Source organism: Cryptomeria japonica, chromosome 11, assembly GCF_030272615.1.
Source record: "Cryptomeria japonica chromosome 11, Sugi_1.0, whole genome shotgun sequence".
Lineage (NCBI taxonomy): Eukaryota > Viridiplantae > Streptophyta > Pinopsida > Cupressales > Cupressaceae > Cryptomeria > Cryptomeria japonica.
Window position 1 is genome coordinate 191,897,158 of NC_081415.1, and position 6,908 is coordinate 191,904,065.

The 6,908-nt window shown below is 34.0% G+C and overlaps 1 protein-coding gene across 2 annotated transcripts in view; it reads right to left on the reverse strand.

Annotated features, from left to right (window-relative positions):
• Positions 1 to 3,056, reverse strand: part of LOC131071102 (uncharacterized) — a 43,384-nt gene extending 40,328 nt beyond the window's left edge. Inside the window, exon 1 of one of the 2 annotated variants that reach the window (XM_058006807.2) lies at positions 2,824 to 3,056. The gene's annotated coding sequence lies outside the window, so the exon portion shown is untranslated. The remainder of the gene's footprint in view (positions 1 to 2,823) is intronic. The other variant, XM_059214129.1, reaches the window with a different exon arrangement.
• Positions 3,057 to 6,908: the final 3,852 nt, after the last annotated feature.

Here is a 6,908-nt window from a genome sequence, read left to right on the forward strand (position 1 = left end):
CCCAGGTAGTAGATTGTCTACCAAATTGCAGTATAGAGTAATGTCTGTTTCTAGCTAACTTAAGTTCAGATTTGAGTGAATCGCCGATTATATGAACTCTCTTCCCCCACCGCCACCCCAGTTCCATTCCCCACCATGTGAGAGTAGTGATGAAAGTTGATGGGTATTATTTTCACATGCGGCTGATCAGGATAAGTGTGGAAAACACTTAAGTGATGTCCCATATGTGTGGCAGATAAAGGTAGTTCTATTTGTTCGTACAGAGTTAGACTGTGCATAGCTTTGTAGAGGTTTTAGGGATCCACAGTTCTGGGTTTTTCAGCTGTTTAGCCGTTAGTGAATTTGAAAGGTTGCAACGTACTAATGGAGGTTGCTGCTACAAGCATTTAAGCAGCTCCAACCCAGTACAGAGAAGTTTAATAACAAATGAGGATTTTGAAATCCTTCTACAAGATTGCTGATATGGTATCTTTGAATTTAGTAAAGTCAGTCCCTGGGAGAGAGGGTCTCTATCAGTGTATACAGTAGGAGACAACAATACAGAATATGTTTTAGCAATTTTTGAAGCCACCTTAAGTGTCTAGGTTGGAGATGATAGGATGGGAGATTGGATCCTGAATGCTCTAGTTCCAACATCGCCAATGGACGGCTCTATAAATAGTGACCAGGGTTTAGAAAACTAGCAGATTTTAGCAGCCAAGTCCTAGAGAGTGGAGAGCATAGTTGGTGAGTAGAGCGTTGAAAATTGAGCTGGCATTTAGAACGGATTCCACAAAAATTTTGCTTTGGTTTTTCTTTTTTAAAACTTGAGGGTTATCATAAGGGATAATCATCTAAATGTGGAAAGTGACTTCACCACGCCCAATCTTTCAGCTGATGGGCTGATATAAACTCAATTGACATCCACATTGGACCCAGGTGTGACAGTCTTAGTAAAACTAAATGGTATTGGAGCTTCTTCTGCTTCACTTTTTGAATGAAAGTATAGGATTGATAGCTATGTATGCCTGTGTAGTTTTAATGACTTGTTTCTTCTGTTTGTAGTTTGCAAACTTGGTTGTTCTTTTGTCATTTTCTCTAAGTGTGAAGGCCCCAATAGAACCCACAATTAATCCATTTAAATACGTCTAAGTTTCTAACTACTGTTGTGGGTAAGCAACCACAAATTAGCATACAAAATTCCATGTATTTTGCTCTTTGACCGCAAGTTATACCATAGAGTTTAACAAATGTATATTTCTTTAAATGTCTAATTACCATAATGAACTACAAGTTTGTGCATGCATGTCTTAAGTAATAATGGCTGACGAGCCACCCTGTATTTGTATACCGCCTTATGTTATATTATTATATGTTATTATGCAGACTTAGTTTTGTTGTTATAATTACTGGTTTAGGTAGCTTACGTTAATAGTTAGATGATCATGATAAACAGCAAGACCACAAATTGTGCCTTAACCGACAAATGTTGGTCCTCCAAACAGTACATGCACTATAATTGGAAGGGCAGTGATTTTCGGATAGGTCCTCTCTGTTGGTGTTAACAGGGTATGCTAAAATTAACACCACCTAAACAAGGTATATTACCATTAACATACATACCTAAATAGTATATACTATATAGTGCTACTAATTAGTTTCCTTCTAGGTCTTATTAACACTCACATACTTAAGTTTACTTAGTTCACTTGTATTTTTCATCTCTCATGTCATAGGATTAAGATACATGTCATGATCTTAATTTGTCTTATAATTATATCCTTGCCTATATATATATATATATACATATATACAAGGTCCTTTTATTTGTACATGAATAATTCATTATACCATTTTGTATGCATCTAATCAATTCAATAACTTCATAGCATTTCATTGCTTGGAAAGTTGTTTTGGTTGCAAGTGATTCTTGGCTCTTGTGGATAATTTCAGAACTCTTCCACTCTCTCTACTGCTTTCACTGTATTGAAAAATAATTTTGAAATAAAGCATCATTTTCCAGTTTCTCATTAGATCATTCTCTGTATGAATGGTGGTTCTATCGTTTAATTGTACTACGACTTGTGGCTCTGGTAGTGTAATTTCAGTAGCTAACATCAGTTAGTTTGGGTGAAGCTTGGGTCTCAATAGCCATGGAGAGTTTCAACCAAGATTACAGGGGTAAATTTTTTATTGAGAATCTGTGCTACGTGCACCGGTTACAAAAGCAGAGGTGAAATACATAGGTTTAAACTCAAAGAAAGGGTAGAAATAAGTTAATTTAAAAAATATATAAAGATAATTGCATACAATAACTTAAAACTTACCAGTATAGTATCAGCTAAACTGATAACACAAACTGGCCATCTGCACACTAATTGATTTTGCTAAATAGTCTTAACCCGTGGCACTTAAATCTTTAATAGGGATGGTCGATTCTACAGATGGCACTATCAACGAGAACGAAGACAAACATGCAGTATTACTGTTTTAAATTATTTGCAAATAATTTAAAAATTAAAGTGTTGTAATGTTTCCCGAAAATATGAAATAATAGGAGGAAAAACCACAAATACGAAAATCTAGGTAACCATGTCTAGTTTTATTGGCTCGTACGATTAAAACCAATTGAAACCAGAAGATTTGCGAACGATATAGTTTCTGATTGATTGGGACTATAAGTGTCAAAATATCGCAGTTAAGTGGATCAAAGCTTCAAGGAGAAAATAAACAATTAGTACAAAACCCTGACAATGCGCAAATACAACTAAAACCCTAAAATTAAACTGTGTTAAATCAGGTTAAAGAATGGGAACTTAAGCCAAAAAAGCAAGCAGGAAAAACCTGGCGAAGATTTTGCCGCTGCTACTGGTGTCTTTCTCCTAAACTGTTGTTTCTATAGCTACTTGTGATTCGAACTCTCGACAGTGTATCATCAATAAAGTAGGCGATCGGCATGACTCGACAGTGAAATCTTTTACATTGATCAGAATGCTTTAAAAGCCTGATATGGCCAGCAGGTAAAGTCGCCTTTAATTGAAAAGAAATTTTTAGTTCTTTTGTAATTATTTTACGGTGTCGGCGACATTTTTTCTGGTTCGGATCATAATAATAATTTTTAATAAAAAGTTTATGTTAAAGAGGGGAAAAAGTATTTACAGTTTTAAAATTATATTATTATTAACATAGATATATTAAAAAATATTAAAAGAGAAGGATTAAAGTGTTTTTAATATTATTTATTAATATTAGTAATAATTAAACTAGCATACTTATATTTTTAAAAATCTAAGTAAAGTATGTCAAGAGATATCAAATTTAAAATGTTTAATATTCAAAAATAATTGTAAAGAGCTGATTGTAATGAGATTGATGTGAAATGGTTCAATAAATTAATATTGATACTAATGCTAATTCATCCTTAACTATAATCTTATCTTTGATTCTAATTCTAAACCTAACTTCAACCTTAATTTAACATTGAATCTAACTCTAATTTACCCGCGATGCTAACCTTGTTTAAACCCTAATCTAACATTAATCCTAACCATAGTTAATCTCTAACCTTCACCCTATATAAACCTTAACCATAATTCAAACCTAACTCTAATACTTTTCTTATAACCATAATTTTACCATAACCCTAATTGAACCCTAGCTCTAACTTTTATTGAACCCTAATCCAACACTACACTAACCCTAACCTTACTAATCTAATATTAACCGTAATAATATTCAAACCATAATCATAATCAAGTCTTAACCCTAACTTGAATATTTCTCTCAAAACCCTAATTAAACCCTAAACCTAATTAAAAAATTTCTCTAATTTTAATTCTAACCTTAATCTTGATTGAATTGTAGAATTAACTCTATTTGAACCTTACTAAATCCTAATTTATTTGAATAATAGCCTAACTGGGTATGTGCAGGATCATGAGGGTCCAAAAAGTGGCAATGGGAAAAAAACATGTTTTAAACTTCGCCAAACATGTCAAAATCCGCTTTGACTTTTTGTTTGGGTCGGCCAAAATTTGAATTTGGTTTGGTAATACCAAACCAAATAGAATATCCGTTAATAACGGATACAAATATTTGATTTGTGATGTCATGTTTTTTTCAAATCGGATATCCATTTTGGAAACCAAATCGAATATCCGTTTTCGAAACCGAATCGGATATCCGTTTTGCTCAACATAAAAAGTATACTTTAGTAAAATGGGTATAACTTTTGCGTTTCTTATCAAAATTTCAATCTTTTACAGGCATTGGAAAGGTAATTCAGAGACCTATCAAATGGATAAGGTAATTTTATTATATTATAAACCAAAAATTAATTATAATCATTTGAAGTTAATCCTTCATTTTTAAAACTTTAAATACTCACAAATTTTGCACACAAAGTCTCCTTTTTTTCTTCCTATCAACTCCTTTATCTATCACTTGTCGATCTATACTTCTATGAATATCTTTTATCTATCTCTTCCTTCACTACTTATCTCACTTCTTTTCTCATCCCATCTAGATAAATAAATTCCCAAGTTACATCTATCTCTGCATATATCTCCCTCTTTTTATTCCTATCTCTCCCTCTCCCACTCCATCCTTGTCACTCCTTATTTCTATATCTCTCTACTAATATCTCTTCTCTCTATTTATCTCTCTCATTTACCTTATCCTGCCTATACATATTATTACTTGTCTCTATCACCTCCTTTCTCTCTTTCTCTTGTCTCCTCTATCTCTATTCCCCTATAGATCTATCTTCATATATATTTATATCTCATTAGATCTCTAAATCTCACTTATTCACTCCATCTCTCTTTCCATTTTTCTTTCACTCTCTATCACTTTATATCCATATCTATCTCTATCTCCATCTTCACATCTTTATCTCTTTCACTATCTCTTTCTATATATCCCTCTATCTTTATATATCTTCCTCTATACATGATTAATCTACCTCTCCCTCTCTTCCTCTATCGCACTCTCTAAGTATATTTCCCTTTCTATACCTTTATCTCTTTATTTACTCCCTATTTGTATATTTTTGGCTCTCACCCTCCATCCTTCTCTATAGCCCCTATATATATCTCTATATCTCCCTATTTCTCTCTCCCTCTCTATCTATCCCTACCTATAATGTTTATTTCTCTCTTTATCACTCTCTTGCACTATCTACATCTCTCTATCTACCAATATTCCTCTTCCTTTGTATCTCTATATCTCTTCCTTTTTGTATCTCATTCTTTTTACCCCTCTATCCATTTTTCTCTATCTCTTTATATATTTATCTTTGTCTTTGCCTCTCTCTTTCTCTATATCTATTCATCTCCCTCTCCCTTTATCTCCATTTTCATCTCTATCTTCCTCTCTCCTTTTCGATCTCTGTATATGTTTACCTCTTTCTATCCATCCTTATCCTTCAGTTTTTCTCACTCTCTCTTCGTAGTCCTTAATATCTATATCTTTATTTATGTATCCATCTCTTTTCTAAGTATGTCTATCTCTCTCTATTTCTCCTTCTATCTCTCCCTCTCTTTATCTCTTCATCACTCCTGACCCTTATATCTCTCCTTATTTGAATCTTTATCTTTATAAATCTCTATATCTCCCTCTCTATATATTTATCTATTCTACCTCTATCTATCCATATCCTCTCTCTTTATTTGTATCTCCATGTCTATCTCTATTTTAATCTATGTAGAGATCTCTCTCCCTATTGGTAATGGATCTTGATCATCTTCCTAATTTATATGTTTTTGTCTTAGCTATATTTGGATCTTAGTTCTTGATGAGGTGTGCGGAGTATCTTTTCCCTAAGAATTTTATTGCTAAGGAGGAAGGGGGAGGGGGGAGATATAGGAGAGCGATAGAGACTGTGAGAGGGAGAGATAGGGAGAGAAGTGGAGAGGGGGAGATGGGGAGAGACAAAGAGAAAGAGGGGGTAGGGGGGAGAGGGAAGTATCAACAAAGGGAGAGAGAAAGAGAGGTTAGAGAAAGAGAGGGTTATTTGGTGGGAGAGAGAGAGAGAGAGAGAGAGAGAGAGAGAGAGAGAGAGAGAGAGAGAGAGAGAGAGAGAGAGAGAGAGAGAGAGAGAGAGAGAGAGAGAGAGAGAGAGATGGGGATAATTAGGGTGTAGGGGGGGAGCAGAGAGGGGCAAGTATCAACAAAGGGGGATGTAAAGAGAGGTTAGAGAAAGAGAGGGTTATTGGGTGGGAGACAAAATGTGTGTGTGTGTGTGTGTGTGTGTGTGTGTGTGTGTGTGTGTGAGAGAGAGAGAGAGAGAGAGAGAGAGATGACATTTTAAGGGGTCATATGGTGTTCTAACACGTGTGCCCCTTTAGGACCCTATATGACCCCTAACAACGCCATATGACCCCTTAGGACACCATATGACCCCTCAGGACATCATATGACCCCTTTTAACATCCTACTACACAACATGACCCCTTATGATATCATATGAACCTGTAGTCGCATAAATTTGTCCATTTAATTAAATGAATGTTTACTATTTATTTGATTAATAAACCCACTAGCCAACAGTTAATTAAATTAACATTTAATTAATTCATCCTCAAACATTCTCCTATTAATTAAATAAATTGTTCAATTTATTTTAATTAATTCATTACACCAAATTCATAATCAATTAAATGAATAAATCCTATATATTTAATTTCAACCCTTTTCCTTTTTAAATAAATAATTAAAACATTTATTTAAAATCATTAAACTCCCCCCTACTTGCATTCTCCTACAAATGCAAGTTGCAACCACGATTAAAATAAATTAATTTTATTTTAATTTAAATCCTATTTTCCCTCACCCACCAAACCCACTTGCAATCCTAAATCCCCTTCTAGACTCTTCTAACCACTTTCTAATCATTCCTAATTAGCCTAATCGATCCCTTAAATATTGTC